Here is a 17,678-nt window from a genome sequence, read left to right on the forward strand (position 1 = left end):
TGCCCGGGTCCAATCAGTATTAAAGACAGCCCTGGCTAGCAGGGTGCTTTTAACCCCCGCTAGCGGGCGAATAAAGGGTTAATAGCGCCCGCAAAGTGCCGCTGCCAAATCGCTTTACAGACACTTTGGCGGCAGTGGCCATTTATCTCAATGGCAGGGTCGGTGGAAAAGCGCTCCGAAAGATGCTGCTTGCAGGACTTTTTCTAACGTCCTGCAAGCGCACAGCTCCAGTGTGAAAGCACTAGGGCTCTCACACTGGATTTTTCTGCCCTCTGACTGCTTGTGTTAATAAGCCCTGACTAATGCTTTTCCTGCACACTGCACACCAGGCCTGTTAAAGTTGAAAAATAACAGATTTGGGGCTCATTTACACACTTGCCATCATTATTACCACCCCTTTGAAAAGCGATTTGCAGTTAAGCACTTTTTACAGGCATTTCACACAGGTGGCTCCAACAATGCTGCTGGTATAAATCATGGGGCCCCATACAGCTTACATGACAGGGCCCCCCACCCGGCCAGAAGTGACTGAGGACATAGATTTATCAGTCCCATTCTCTGCAGCCTCGGCTGCACAGATGAATGAATTTGAAGCGCTCTGAGGCTTTTTGCTCATTAACAAATGAAAGCATAGTACACACAGTTTACTATGCTTCGGTGATGAATGGACACAAGAGTGATTGGTACTGATTACGCACTGTGTGCATTCAGAAAAGAAATGGCCCAATAAATTATATATTTACTGGCCCCTTGCTCTGGTGTTCATCCAGAAACATCCCTGTGTGTGCCCACAGCAGCTTCTGGCAGGAGAGGAGGAAAGCCGGAAGCCCTGCGGGGGAAAGGGGCACACAGAGGACCCCGGACAGCAGATGAAAAGGACACATGTGCTAGAACCTATCCCCCTGCAGTGAAGCTGGAGGGAGAAAGAGGAAAAGAAGCTGGCAGCGCTGCAGGGGGAAGCAGAAGAGGATTGGTGTCTGCAATAAGACAGTACAGCTGGCCCTGCTGCTCATCAGGTTCCCGGGTGCCCCTTTTGAACTGATGGGGCCTGGGCTCTGTACAGGAGGGCTGGCTGTACTGCCTTATTAGCGGCCCTGGGCCCAGAGGTGATATGTCGCCTCTTCACCACCATTAAAAGCCCACAGCATTGCGCCTCAACTGTGTGCTATTGTGTTGTAGCCTCATTCACTGTGATATCAGCAGTGTGTATTAAGATGGACGGGTGCCTATTCACTTGGGGCTGGTCACTCTCTGAGTTGGTAAAACCACGGCTTGACTTCCTATTTTTATTGCTTTTTGGCTGCAGAGTGGACTTGCTGTGTTAATGCTACCGACAGACCTATTCATATACAGTATGTCATTTATGCCCAGAGCCATCTTTAATATTGATTGGACCCTGGGCAAAACATTTCTTGGGGCCCCCCCATTCAGTTTTGCTCTCCACCTGCACAGAGTTTACTGAATCAGATCAGGCAGCTATTGCGATTGGTTGCCAGAGGCTACAGTGTATCATTACCGCTCACGGACTGGTTGCTGAGGTTACAGCACATGCTTTTTGCTTGTTGATTGGTTGCTAGAGATTACTGTGGATATGACCTCAGGGGGCATGATATACATATCAATGCCGCCAGCCGTCGCTATTTACATATGAATGTCGGTAATTTACATGTAAACACAGGGTCTGCAGGTGGATCATCTATACACAACAATAGGGCAGAGCTGGGCAGCATTAGTAGCAGCATTTCACACTGAGATATTAGGACACAGCACAGGACTATAACCTCATGGGACGAGGGAATTTAAACCAGCATAGTTGGCAAGTACGAGGCAGCTGCTTTGGGCCCCACAACAATCACAGGGCCCAGGGCAGCTGCCCCTTTTGCCCTGCCTTAAAAAACGGCCCTGTTTATGCCCATAGTTCCCCTTTATCTGAAATTAACTGTCACTTTTGTGAAAATAAGGATCTTTTGTGAACTGAACTGATAAATACATGATTCTTTCCGATATAGCCGATCAGTGAATTATTGAACAGAAGACTCCGGTTGCTGTGGGTAACACAGACAGCTCTAAAGTGAGTCATTTTTATAGTTTTATAATGTAATAAAGTGTTTTGTGTGTTTGGATGACACTGTACAGAAAAATATGATCAGTGTTCTGGAAATTCAGGATGTTGCCCAACGAACACCCACACAGACTAAGGAGCTGCATTCCCTGGCACACGATGAGGAGAAGTGTCACGTGTGGGATTCTTGTCCCGACTCTGGATAGAGAAGCTTGTCCCTAATCTGCTAGAACAGCTCAGCGTCCAGCCAGAATGCCACGTTCACCTCCTCAGGAGAGGCCATGTATTGTGTTTATAGAATTAGAAATAAATGGTAATTAAAGCATATCCAGGCAGATATACAAGGCACAAAATAACGCAGCTCTGTATTTATTAGTACATCATTAAATGCATTTTGTTTTTAAATACAAGCAGCATTAAGTACCTTCATTTGACCTCATATCAGCCTCTTGCAGTCTCTGTACAGCAGAGCTCAGACTTGGGAAGGTAGAGACACAAAACAAAGAGCCTATCACTTGTGCTTCATTTCAGTGAGCGTGCTGATAGGAGGAAAGTGCAGAATAACAGAGGAGTAAGTTTATCAGTCTACTGCTTCTCCTTTCACTGTACAGTCACAGGATGGGAAAGGAACAAGACCTGTAAGTGCTACTGAACTGCAGAAAAAGAAAAATAAGGTCTCCTGTCCTGTCAGACAGAGCTGTGCTGTGCTTTGCAACAGAGCTGTTTAAATCTCAGAACTGGAGAGAAAGAAATACAAATGCTTTGCCGGGTAAACCGCTCCCATTCCTGAATTTGGTCTTGTGTATTTAGCTGGTTGCCTTCACTTCAACTTAAGATTGTTTTTAAAGATTTGTCTTTTACTCTAGAACCATAATAGATTTTTTTTCTTTGAAAATAATAACATTGTTCAATTCAGCCAATAATCAGTTATTTTTTTAACCTGTCTCACACCAGCTGAAAGTTCAGATCAAGCTTGCAGTTGTAGCATCAGCTCTGTTAAGTCATGTACACACGGGCCGAATGTCGGGAGAAAGAAAACAGGCAATATTTGGCACGTGTGTAAGTCGATCGGTCTGGCCAGCTTTTGTCAGACGAGCATGCTGGAAGACCAGCAGCTGACCAGCTCCCGATAAGCACTCTCAGCCAATGGCAGAGAACGCTGATCGGAGTGTTCTGGTGGGGGTCGCTAACTTCACATAGTTAGCACAGTGACTCAGACTGGAGTTGACAGGTTTTTTTTCATTCACCCTGAACGTAAAAAAACCTCATAGTGTGTACCAGGCTTAAAGCGGGAGTCCACCAGGACTCCGCGTTTTTTTATTTTTTTTAAAGCCAGCAGCTACAAATACTGCAGCTGCTGACTTTTAAAATAGTGACACTTACCTGTCCAGCGCGCCCGCGATGTCGGCACCCGAAGCCGATCTCTAGGTCGTCTGTCGGGTCCTACCGCCGCCATCTTGGGTATGGGAATCAGGAAATGGAGCCTTTCGGCTTAATTTCCCGGTTCCCTACTGCGCATGCGCGAATCGCGCTGCGCAATAAGGACGCTCCCCGCTGCCTCTGGGATCTGTGTGTTTCCCAGCAGGCAGCGGGGCACTTGCGGGAAGGGGCGGGCACTTGCGGAAAGGGGCGTAAGTTACGCCCCTTTCCGCAGAGAGCTATCCCGGAAGTGGGTGCAGTTACCTGGATTATCCAGGTAACTGCACCCCCCTCCCCCCTGAAAGGTGCCGATTGTGGCACCGGAGGGGGGGAGGGTTCCGATGAGCGGAAGGTCCACTTTAGGGTGGACCTCCGCTTTAAGTGTATGGGGGGGGGGTGGTAATTAGATAAGCCTACTATGCAGGATGGAGAGCTGGGGTTGGTTGTCACCAGTGTGGCAATGTAGACAAAAGGTCAAAGGTGAACAACAGGAGGCGGGGCAGTGACACCTTCTTTGTAGAACTGTAGGCACTGAACAGTGGCTTGCCTGCAGGTAAAAAAAAATATCTCCTAAACCTGCATGGTTTAGGAGATATTCCCCTTCCTACTCCCACTTTAATATCCATACCAGACCTGAAGGGCCTGGTATGGTATTTTGGGGGACCCCCACGCATTTTTTTTTCTTAATTTTGGTTCGGGGGTTCCCCTGTAGAGAAATCCCCATGCCGTTTTTATCAATGAACTGTTAGGCCGCGTACACACGCGGGGACTGTTCGCCCAACTTTGTCCGCTGAACAGTGTTTCGGCGGACAGTCCGCCCGTGTGTGGGCTTTCAGCGGACAGTTTCAGCAAACAGTCCGCTGAACAAGGTTTTTCGGAAATTCCGAAAAACTGTCCGCTGAAACTTTGTTTCAGCGAACAGTCCCCTCGTGAGTAGGCTTGTTCGGCAAACTAAGTTCCGCGCATGCTCAGAAAGGATTTACACGCCGAAAGTTATAATGCAGTGTATAGGACGTCGTATTTTTCGTCCCGTCGTACGTGCCGTTCACGTCATCGCGCACGGTTTCAGCAAACTGTTCGTCCGTCGTGTGTGGCCATGTCCGTCCATGCTAATTTTGAGCGGACTGTTTGCCGAAACTGTTTGACGGACAAAGTTGGGCGAACAGTCCCCGCGTGTGTACGCGGCCTTATGTGTATTGTCAGACCCGACAATTCATTGTAGCCGCGAGTAGTTTTAAATTAGTTTTTTTCCTTTAGAAATGTAATTTTGCTGTCAGATTGTTCTAAACACGGGAAACATGCACCCCTTTACAGGCAGACTATAGACACCCCCCAGGTACGAAATTTAAAGGAATATTACACTTTTATTGTTTCACGTTAAGCATTATTAAAATCAGTGCTCCCGAAAAAAACTGCCATTTTTAAAACTTATTTTTGCATTGATACATGTCTCCTGGGGCAGGACCCAGATCCCCAAACATTTGTTATGACAATAACTTACATATAAGCCTTTAAAATGAGCACTTTTGATTATTCATGTTCGAGTCCCATAGACTTTAATGGTGTTCGGTGTTCGAACAAATTTTTTGCCTGTTCGCATGTTCTGGTGTGAACCGAACAGGGGGGTGTTCAGCTCATCCCTACTGACCGCCAACGTAATGGGACATTTCTCTACTGAGGACCAATGTAACAAAGCACTTAGCTGACCACTAGTGTAAGTTGGGACTTCACTGACTACCAATGTAAAAGCTGGACATACACATATAGATTCCTCCATCCATGCTTCACAACATAGATGGACAGATCTCCTGTACTGCCAACTGTCAAAATACCCAAATAAGCTACTGTTATTGGATGCACGTGTTTGTCCAACAACTTTCCACCCAGCTCCTTCTTCTATTGTTAGTTGACGGACGTTGGGTTGGAGGCAGGGCCACAGAGCAAATTTCAACCTGTTCCTCATGAACCAGCTGAAATTCACACATTCTATGACCAGCTTAAGGGAACATTTTTCCACTGACCACAAATGTGAGGCAACACTACAATTTCCACAATTTCAGTTCCTTCTCTGCCAATTATTATTATTTCATGCAGAGAGTAGCAATTATATCATGGAAAGAAGGCCACTCTATCGCTGATACACTAGACAAAAGATATCTCCCATAGGACTTTGTTGCAGCAACAGAAATCATACAAATTGGTATATAAAATGTAAAAAAATTAACTTTTATTGAAAAACAGGTTTAAAATTGGCTGGTCTAGACACGTCATTATCTTATACCATTCCTACAATATACATACACTGCTGGGATACATGAAATTATTAAAATAAATTGCATATCTACCAAGTCAACTCAAGTCAAGAAAACAGAAGAGAATGCATAATGAATTTTATATTCAGTGATTTTACTATTTCCATATGACATTCAAAGCAAGTATAATGCATTTACAAAGATATGAAGGTGACTTGATGTCCAGACCAACAGGTAATGGCTTAAGTGATGCAGACCACATGGGTCTCAGCCCAACTCAGACCACAAGCCTGACAGAAGATCAATAGCCATCAAGCAGAAGGCAACAGAGGTGGCTTGCTGTCAGAAACCATGAACCAGACCGAGACAGAAGTACAATTAAATCACACTTGTTTATTAATAAAAAATAAAAAGGTAAATAGAGTAAGCGTAGTCAAAGCATAGCCACAGTCCAGTAACCGGATCGAGTAGTCAGCCAGTCCAGAGTTCAATAACCAGATAGGGTAATCAGCCAGGCCAGAAGTCAGGGATCCAAGTGGAGCAACAGCAAGCAGAATAAGGAGCCAGAAGGGATGTCAGCAAGCCAGTCTTTAAACAGAACCGCAGGAGATGGTTTCTTGTGATGTGACCAAGGTGAAGGTAGCGATGAAGTGAGCTGGACAGCTTTAAGTAGGCAGGTCAGACGAGCAGGATCAGGAACAGCTGGTAACTGTGGAGAGAGATGAGAGCTGGTGATTAGCTGACAGCTGAGTAGCCAGCCCAGAGAAGGAAGGGCTAAGCCAGCCCTGACACTTGCTTGCATTCACTGAATTGAATCAAAGCATTGAAACTCTTTAGCTGATCCATAACATGTTTTTTTAAAAGGTATTATGATTTATAGATTCTTATAGACATTAATTATATGAATCAGGATGAATGTAGTATTGTATAAATTTTAAACAAACATCCAATAAAGTGTATCAAGTCTAAGGCCGCGTACACACGGGCGGATTATCTGCCCAACTAAGTTCGTCAGACAATCCGACAGACAGTCCGTCCAACTTTTGAATGAACGGACTTGACCACACACGATGAACAGACAGTCCGCTGAAAGCTTGCGCGATGACGTGTACGGCACGTACGACGGGACTAGAAATTCGACGTCCAATACACTGCAATGCAACCTTCGGCCGTGTAAATCCTTTCTGAGCATGCGCCATACTTAGTCCGTCGAACTAGCCTACTCACGAGCGGATTGTCTGCTGAAACCAAGTTTGGACGGACAAAATTACGGAAATTCCGAAAGACTAAGTCCGTCAGACTGTCTGCTGAAAAAGTCCGCTGAAGCCCACACACGAGCGGATTGTCCGCTGAAACATGGTTCAGCGGACTAAGTTGGGCAGACAATCCGCCTGTGTGTACGCGGCCTAACAATGCACAAATTAAACATATCTAATGGAAGAGTAAGAGGCCACAAGATATACTGTTTGTATAGAGCTGGCTGGTAGATAACCGCTGCAAAAGGAGAGAAATCTCCTGAAGCCCTATAGTCAAACGAGAAAAAGAGAAGAGCTGTAGAGGGACATTCAAAGTTTACATTTTTTGAGAGAAAAAAGGGCTTTTTCATACTCACATCCAGCAGACTGGGTTGACAGCATGGACTCCACTGGCTGAATTTGGGAAGGGAGGGAGCTCAATATATATAGTGATGCAAGTCTGCTCTATTGCCCCCAGCTGAAGCCATTAACATTGATCTCCCCTGGTGCCCAATCAGCTCCCCACCACCCCTGGGAAGCGTGGATGGCTGCTGCTGCTGATGTCATGCGCTCTAAGCAGCGCAGCCAAAATAGATGGTAACCACGCATGCGGAACTTGGCGGAAACACAATGGGGACATCAACAGTGTGGACATGTTCCAAGCAGGCAGAAAGGCAAGGAGGTGGAGAGCTCGTCCATTGGACAGACACAAACCCCCCTCTGCACTGGGGGATCCAAGAAACCTGATGAGCCACCACCAAGCAGCTGCACCAAATGGGCCATAAACCTGAGATCACATAGATCGGCAAACACCCGATGTTCGAGTCGAACTTGCTTTCGACCCGGACATCGGGCTCATTGATCACCTTTCCCATTCCAGAATTCGCTACTTACAAGCTTGTCCCGCAATGAAGCAGCCTTTATAAAAGTAACGGCTGGTCTTTCATTGATGAACTGCTTAATTACAGTATCTTCAGCTAGAAAAGGCCAATGTCTATACAATTTTTTTTAAATTTCTGATTGTTAATTAGTATGTCTCAAAATTACACGTGTAGGTGGAAGATCACAATTTTTTTTATGTTTGAAGAGTAACTCCTTGCGAGGGAGTCTACTCAGTTTATTAATTATTATTAGGCTTTTCAGAGGCAACTTTTACTCTAGCCTCTTTCCAAAAATCTATTCTTTAATTTATCATCTTCTAATTTGAAGGTTGAGTCCAAAGAACAATTCCTTTTCAGTCGCAGATACTGACTGAAAGGTATTGCGTTGACAAGACTGGTAGGGTGGGAGCTGTAAGCAAGGAGTATGATATTGCCAACGGTACTCTTTGCGATAGAGGCCGCCAGCAAGACGTCCATCTGGAATTTTAGTGATACTCGTATCCAAAAATGTCACAGTGGTCAGGTCATAAGTCAATGTAAATTTTAAGGTAAATTAATTGTTAGCCCTAATATCAAAACATTGGCATAGGATGTCCTCTGGGCCCTCCCAAACAAGGAATATGTTGTCTATGTAACTTTGCAATGTAGAAACATGGCAAGTGTACACGGACAGCCCCTCATCTGAGAGAAAGTATTGCTCTCACTCCCCCAGGTACAGATTGATGTATGATGGGGCACAGCATGTCCCCATCGCTACGCCTGCACCTGGGAGCCATCAAACATAAAAAAATTGTGATGCAGGATAAATTCCAGTCCTGCAAGTATGAACTAATTTAGAGACCAATCATGCATGCTTATCTGAGACAGGATCTTTTTTACAGCTGCTAAGCCAAGATTGTGTGGCATTGAACTATAACAATGCCTCCATGTCAATTATGACGAGGTAGGCATTAGCTGGAATTTGAAAGATTATCAATAACCTGAAGGAAATGAATTGTCTTTTGTGAAAGAAGTTAAGGAAATAGCATGTGGCTAAAGATATGTATCAATGACTTGACTCAGATTCTCAGTCAGTCCATCATTGTCAGAAACTATAGGTCTACCTGTTGGGTTTGGAGGGTTTTTATAAATGGATTAATTCACAAAAAACACAAGGTAGATTCAAATGTACTACACATCATCAAATGACTAATCACAATTATGTTTCTGGTTTTCCTCCACAGTTCACACAGGTTAAAGGTCCTGTGAGACCTAATAACACGCACACAAAAATAAATTATCATGGTGATGCAATACCTGAACAACAACAGAAGAAACAAATCATTTCTCCATACAATTTGAATACCCCAAACTTCTGGTGGAGTGTCACAATCTCTTTCTGGTTATCCAACAGGTTATACACAAGGTGAGTTGGTGGGTTACATAGTAGGTGAGGTTGAAAAATGACACAAGTCCATTAAGTCCAACCCATGTGTGTGAATATATGTCAGTATTACATTGTATATATGTTTCGGTCGTTCAGGTGCTTATCTAATAGTTTCTTGAAACTATCAATGCTCCCCACTGAGACCACCGCCTGTGGAAGGGATTTCCACATCTTTGCCGCTCTTACAGTAAAGAACCGTCTAAGGTTAAACCTCTTTTCTTCTCACTTTAATGAGTGGCCACAAGTCTTGTTATACTCCCTTCTGCAAAAAAGTTTTATGCCTATTGTGGGGTCACCAGTATGGTATTTGTATATTGAAATCATATCCCCTCTAAAGCGTCTCTTCTCCAGAGAGAATAAGTTCAGTGCTCGCAACCTTTCCTCATAACTAGTGATGGCCGAACGGTTCGCCCGGCGGTCGTTTCGCGGCGAATTTCCGACTTTCGCCGTCCGCGGGTTCGAACGCCTTTTTCCGTCGTTCGCCCCGGCGGACTTACGTGTTTAATGTATACAAGAACTTTAACCTTTCGTGACACGTTTATCATGTGTTACAGGACAACCAATTGAGACATGACAGCTCATGGACACTTGGACATTCCCCCTAACCTATAAATACACCCGATCCGGTGGCCATTTTACATTCTTTCTTCTGTCACTGTAGGGAAAGGATCCTGTGTGGAGTAGGGACAGAGAAAACGCTAGCTATTTGGTACACAAAAGTTCTTTTCAGGACTGGTATAGGTGTTAGGTCAGCAGCCTGAGTTTCTTTTGTCAGTTTAGATAAAGGGACAGAGCGCTGTATGCTGCTATTTTAGGGACAGCTCAGCCAGATTAGTCTTTCTTCATCATCATCATCATCATCATCATTAGCTGTTACTATCAGGTCCACAAAAGAGCTGTTCCAGCTAATCGTTCCAGCCTACTCTTTTTTGCCAATTTGTATAGGGACAGGCAGGAAGCAGTGTGTCAGGCAGTGAGGATAATTTTAAAGACTTGCTGTTACTATTAGTTCCACAAAGGTTCTTTTCAGGACTGGTATCAGTGGTACGGTAATAGGCTTGTACACGTATAATATTCTTTCTTCCAAATATAGAAAGAATATTATACTTGACTGCTGCCCTTCTGCTGCAGTCTGCTAATCATTCACAACTCACTTGTTCCACAAAGCTCTTTATCAGGACTGGTAACTTGGTCTGTCTAGGGTGCTACGGTACATAGGCTTGGGTGCGGTACAGTCTGCTGTTCTGTAAGGACCGCTATCGGTCCACAATACATAGGGTTGCCGTGCACTACTGCTGACCGCTGCCCTATACTGCAGCAGTCCTTCAGCGGTATAGGGACTGACGCACAGTCTGCTAAACACTAATACACAACCTGCTTGGTCCACAAAAGTTCTTATAAGGACTGGTAACTTGGTATAGGGTGCTACGGTACATAGGCCTGAGTGCAGTACAGTCTGCTGTTCTGTAAGGACCGCTATCGGTCCACAATACATAGGGTTGCCGTGCACTACTGCTGACCGCTGCCCTATACTGCAGCAGTCCTTCATTGGTATAGGGACTGACGTACAGTCTGCTAATCACTAACACACAACCTGCTTGGTCCACAAAAGTTCTTATAAGGACTGGTAACTTGGTATAGGGTGCTACGGTACATAGGCCTGAGTGCAGTACAGTCTGCTGTTCTGTAAGGACCGCTATCGGTCCACAATACATAGGGTTGCCGTGCACTACTGCTGACCGCTGCCCTATACTGCAGCAGTCCTTCATTGGTATAGGGACTGACGTACAGTCTGCTAATCACTAACACACAACCTGCTTGGTCCACAAAAGTTCTTATAAGGACTGGTAACTTGGTATAGGGTGCTACGGTACATAGGCCTGAGTGCGTTACAGTCTGCTGTTCTGTAAGGACCGCTATCGGTCCACAATACATAGGGTTGCCGTGCACTACTGCTGACCGCTGCCCTATACTGCAGCAGTCCTTCAGCGGTATAGGGACTGACGCACAGTCTGCTAAACACTAACACACAACCTGCTTGGTCCACAAAAGTTTTTATAAGGACTGGTAACTTGGTATAGGGTGCTACGGTACATAGGCCTGAGTGCAGTACAGTCTGCTGTTCTGTAAGGACCGCTATCGGTCCACAATACATAGGGTTGCCGTGCACTACTGCTGACCGCTGCCCTATACTGCAGCAGTCCTTCATTGGTATAGGGACTGACGTACAGTCTGCTAATCACTAACACACAACCTGCTTGGTCCACAAAAGTTCTTATAAGGACTGGTAACTTGGTATAGGGTGCTACGGTACATAGGCCTGAGTGCGTTACAGTCTGCTGTTCTGTAAGGACCGCTATCGGTCCACAATACATAGGGTTGCCGTGCACTACTGCTGACCGCTGCCCTATACTGCAGCAGTCCTTCATTGGTATAGGGACTGACGTACAGTCTGCTAATCACTAACACACAACCTGCTTGGTCCACAAAAGTTCTTATAAGGACTGGTAACTTGGTATAGGGTGCTACGGTACATAGGCCTGAGTGCGTTACAGTCTGCTGTTCTGTAAGGACCGCTATCGGTCCACAATACATAGGGTTGCCGTGCACTACTGCTGACCGCTGCCCTATACTGCAGCAGTCCTTCATTGGTATAGGGACTGACGTACAGTCTGCTAATCACTAACACACAACCTGCTTGGTCCACAAAAGTTCTTATAAGGACTGGTAACTTGGTATAGGGTGCTACGGTACATAGGCCTGAGTGCGTTACAGTCTGCTGTTCTGTAAGGACCGCTATCGGTCCACAATACATAGGGTTGCCGTGCACTACTGCTGACCGCTGCCCTATACTGCAGCAGTCCTTCAGCGGTATAGGGACTGACGCACAGTCTGCTAAACACTAACACACAACCTGCTTGGTCCACAAAAGTTTTTATAAGGACTGGTAACTTGGTATAGGGTGCTACGGTACATAGGCCTGAGTGCAGTACAGTCTGCTGTTCTGTAAGGACCGCTATCGGTCCACAATACATAGGGTTGCCGTGCACTACTGCTGACCGCTGCCCTATACTGCAGCAGTCCTTCATTGGTATAGGGACTGACGTACAGTCTGCTAATCACTAACACACAACCTGCTTGGTCCACAAAAGTTCTTATAAGGACTGGTAACTTGGTATAGGGTGCTACGGTACATAGGCCTGAGTGCGTTACAGTCTGCTGTTCTGTAAGGACCGCTATCGGTCCACAATACATAGGGTTGCCGTGCACTACTGCTGACCGCTGCCCTATACTGCAGCAGTCCTTCATTGGTATAGGGACTGACGTACAGTCTGCTAATCACTAACACACAACCTGCTTGGTCCACAAAAGTTCTTATAAGGACTGGTAACTTGGTATAGGGTGCTACGGTACATAGGCCTGAGTGCGTTACAGTCTGCTGTTCTGTAAGGACCGCTATCGGTCCACAATACATAGGGTTGCCGTGCACTACTGCTGACCGCTGCCCTATACTGCAGCAGTCCTTCATTGGTATAGGGACTGACGTACAGTCTGCTAATCACTAACACACAACCTGCTTGGTCCACAAAAGTTCTTATAAGGACTGGTAACTTGGTATAGGGTGCTACGGTACATAGGCCTGAGTGCGTTACAGTCTGCTGTTCTGTAAGGACCGCTATCGGTCCACAATACATAGGGTTGCCGTGCACTACTGCTGACCGCTGCCCTATACTGCAGCAGTCCTTCAGCGGTATAGGGACTGACGCACAGTCTGCTAAACACTAACACACAACCTGCTTGGTCCACAAAAGTTTTTATAAGGACTGGTAACTTGGTATAGGGTGCTACGGTACATAGGCCTGAGTGCAGTACAGTCTGCTGTTCTGTAAGGACCGCTATCGGTCCACAATACATAGGGTTGCCGTGCACTACTGCTGACCGCTGCCCTATACTGCAGCAGTCCTTCATTGGTATAGGGACTGACGTACAGTCTGCTAATCACTAACACACAACCTGCTTGGTCCACAAAAGTTCTTATAAGGACTGGTAACTTGGTATAGGGTGCTACGGTACATAGGCCTGAGTGCGTTACAGTCTGCTGTTCTGTAAGGACCGCTATCGGTCCACAATACATAGGGTTGCCGTGCACTACTGCTGACCGCTGCCCTATACTGCAGCAGTCCTTCATTGGTATAGGGACTGACGTACAGTCTGCTAATCACTAACACACAACCTGCTTGTTCCACAAAAGTTCTTATAAGGACTGGTAACTTGGTATAGGGTGCTACGGTACATAGGCTTGAGTGCGGTACAGTCTGCTGTTCTGTAAGGACCGCTATCGGTCCACAATAGATAGGGTTGACGTGCACCACTGCTGACCGCTGCCCTATACTGCAGCAGTCCTTCAGCGGTATAGGGACTGACGTACAGTCTGCTAAACACTAATACACAACCTGCTTGGTCCACAAAAGTTCTTATAAGGACTGGTAACTTGGTATAGGGTGCTACGGTACATAGGCTTGAGTGCGGTACAGTCTGCTGTTCTGTAAGGACCGCTATAGGTCCACAATAGATAGGGTTGACGTGCACCACTGCTGACCGCTCACCTATACTGCAGCAGTCCTTCAGCGGTATAGGGACTGACGTACAGTCTGCTAATCACTAACACACAACCTGCTTGTTCCACAAAAGTTCTTATAAGGACTGGTAACTTGGTATAGGGTGCTACGGTACATAGGCTTGAGTGCGGTACAGTCTGCTGTTCTGTAAGGACCGCTATCGGTCCACAATAGATAGGGTTGACGTGCACCACTGCTGACCGCTGCCCTATACTGCAGCAGTCCTTCATCGGTATAGGGACTAAGAGTTTTGTCACAGGGTCATTTAAAAAATGACAGGCAGAGGAAGAGGCAGGCCCTTCCGCAGGGGTGGTAGGGGTAGGGCAGGAGCAACAGGCTTGAGCCAAAGTGGGAAGTTGCAGAAGGTGCGTTCAATTACTTTAAAGGATGCACCAGACTTGGTTGAGTGGCTCGCTCAGCCTTACTCTTCTGCACCCTCCTCATCCTCTCGATCTGCACCCTCTTCTTCACTCTCTGCTATGTGCACCCCCAAAGACACTACCACCAACAACACGACCACCACCACCACCACCACATACCTTCCGCTTGAGTCACTGGAATTATTTTCCGATCCATATCAAGAGGACATTTCTGATGCGCAGCCACTCTTGGTATTGGATCAGGAAGAGGAGGTAGCAACAAGCGCTACTCAGCAGTCTGACGCCAGTACCCAGATCAGCCCAAGGAGGAGGTTGGTCCCCGGTGTTGCTGCCTACTCTACTTATAGCGGTGGGGAAGGTGACGTTGATGATGACGTGTCTAGTGATGTCACGTGGGTGCCCACAAGAGAGGAAGAGGAGGGGAGTTCAGAGGGAGATATGGACCAGCAGATAGGGAGGAGAAGCAGCAATGACTTACATTGCACAGCAGGGACAAAGCAGACTGCAAATGTATCAGGAGCGAGTCATCGACCATGTACGGTCACATCTGGCGCTCCCAGGACACCGGCACATGGCTCCGCAGTGTGGGCTTTTTTTAACGTGTCCGCTGCTGACAATAGCGTTGCCATCTGCAATCTTTGCAGTCAACGCGTTAGTCGCGGTAAGCCCAATACTCACCTAGGGACGACCGCCTTAAGAAGGCACATGAGCAGCCATCACCGAGCCCAGTGGGAGCAACGGAACACACAAAGCCACACTGCAGGCTCTCACCGTCCAGCCTCGTCTTCTACTTCTCCTTCTCCTCTCTCCTCACAATTGTCCTCCACTCCACCTTCCATCACGCCAAGCTCACATTTTTCTGCAAAAAGGCAGGCTTCCGTGGGCCTAATGTTTGAGCGTAAAAAAATGATGACGCCGGATAACCCTCTTGCCCAACGGTTGGCGGCTGGCTTGTCAGAACTCATAGCCCGCCAACTACTGCCATATAAACTGGTGGACTCGGAGGCCTTTCGCAAATTTGTGGCCATTGGAACACCACAATGGAAGGTCCCAGGAAGGAAGTATTTCTCAGAGAAGGGCATCCCAGAGCTATATGGCCATGTTCAGCGGCAAGTGAATGTATCTCTGGCACACAGTGTCGGTGCCAAGATACATCTGACCACAGACACGTGGTCTAGCAAACACGGGCAGGGAAGGTATATCAGTTTTACTGCCCACTGGGTGAACCTTCTGACGGCCGTCAAGCATGTAACCCGTGGCACCCGTGTAGATTTGGTTTTACCGCCACGGATTGCATGCAGGCCTGACTCTTCTTCTCCTCCTCCTACTCCATCCTCCTCCCTCTCCTCCTCAGCTGCCTCCTCCTTTTCCGCTGCTAGCGTCTCTTCCACTGCACCGCCCAAGCTCCCCAGAACCTATTCCACATGCCAGGTGAGACGTTGCCATGCCGTGCTGCGTCTGTTGTGCCTGGAAGCAAAGAGCCACACTGGCCCGGCACTCCTTTCAGCTTTGCGTTCACAGGCAGATGAGTGGCTAACACCGCTCAATTTGACAGTTGGTAAAGTGGTGTGTGACAACGGTGCCAATCTGCTTAGCGCATTGAAACAGGGCAAAATCACGCACGTGCCGTGCATGGCACACGTCTTAAACTTGGTCGTGCAGCGATTCCTTGTCAAATACCCTGGGGTCCAGGACATCTTGCGGCAGGCAAGGAAAATCTCGGCCCATTTCAGAAGATCTTACACGGCCATGGCTCGCCTTGCTGACATTCAGCGGCGACACCATCTGCCGGTCAGACGTCTTATTTGCGATTGCCCGACGCGATGGAACTCAACCTTCTATATGCTTGATAGGCTGCTCCAGCAGAAACGTGCAGTTAACGTCTACCTGTATGAACTCTGCGAAAGAAACGGTTCTGGGGAGCTGGGTTTTTTTTCACCGCGCCAGTGGCTGCTCATGCGCGACACATGCAGACTTCTGCGGCCATTTGAGGAGATCACCAAACTGGTCAGTCGCAGCCATGGCGCCATCAGTGACATGGTACCTTATGCCTTCTTTCTGGAGCGTGCATTGCGTCGTGTCATTGATCAGGCTGTGGAGGAGCAGGAGCGGGAAGATGAGGAAGTCGCAATGCTGGATGAATTCCCAGGGGGGGCTACTCTATCTGAGACAAGTCAACAACAGGAGTCTGATGAGGAGTCAGAGGAGGATGGTGCCGGGGCGGATGAGCAGGAGCAAGAAGAGCATGCTTTAAACCTTTCTGGGATCCCTGTTGTGCGAGGATGGGGAGAGGAGAATGAAGAGGACGACATTATCCTGGATGATGAGCAGGAGCCAGGCCACCACACCGCTTCCACTTTAGTGCAAATGGGGGCCTTCATGCTCCAGTGTTTTAATAGGGACCCCCGTATAAAAAGCATGAGGGTCAAGGACCAGTACTGGGTGGCAACGTACTTAGACCCCCGGTACAAACACAAAATGGCGGAAATGTTACCGCCGTCGCAGAGGGCTGTCAGAATGCAGCACTTCCAGGCCTTGCTTCGAGAAATGCTGCATTCTGCTTTTGCGTGCGCTGGCAGAGGAGCAATTCCCACTCCCAGAGAAGGATTTGCGGGTACCAATCCAACAGCGCCTGCAAGAAGAGGCCGGTTTGAAGATGTGTTGGTGACTTCGGATATGAGGTCATTCTTTCAGCCGACCCATCGACAGGTGTCATCCGGATCCAGCATCAGGGAACGCCTAGACCGTCAGGTGTCCGACTACATTGGGTTAACGGCCGATGTGGACGCTCTGAGGAGTGATGAACCCCTAGACTACTGGGTGGGCAGGCTTGACCTCTGGCCAGAGCTTGCCCAATTTGCAATCGAACTGTTGGCTTGCCCCTCATCCAGTGTCCTGTCCGAAAGGACGTTCAGCGCAGCAGGGGGGATTGTGACCGATAAGCGTACTCGCCTAGCTCACCACAGTGTTAACTACCTCACATTTCTAAAAATGAATGAGGCATGGATCTCGGAGGAATTCAACACATGTGATCAGTAGACCATGTATATGTCTATAAACAATTTTTGGAATCAAGCACACAGACCTTCTTAATTCATTTGGCTCACTTCCCTGACCCAAAAAAGCACACCGTACTATATGCCCCTACCCTCCTCTTTGAAGAGGTTGAGCGGTGTCATATTTCTACTGGGGCTGCTTATTATGAGGGGTTCCCACCATCCCTGTGCTGTGCTGACTTCCTCCTGGGTGTTCTTATTATGAGGGGCTCCCACCATCCCTGTGCTGTGCTGACTTCCTCCTGGGGGTTCTTATTATGAGGGGATCACACCATCCCTGTGCTGTGCTGACTTCCTCCTGGGGCTGCTTACGGTGCTGCTGTCAGCGCTGTATGTCACGGAGCTGCT

Source organism: Lithobates pipiens, unplaced genomic scaffold (genome assembly GCF_037356315.1).
Source record: "Lithobates pipiens isolate NorthernLeopardFrog02 unplaced genomic scaffold, aLitPip1_a1.2 Scaffold_8, whole genome shotgun sequence".
Classification (NCBI taxonomy): domain Eukaryota; kingdom Metazoa; phylum Chordata; class Amphibia; order Anura; family Ranidae; genus Lithobates; species Lithobates pipiens.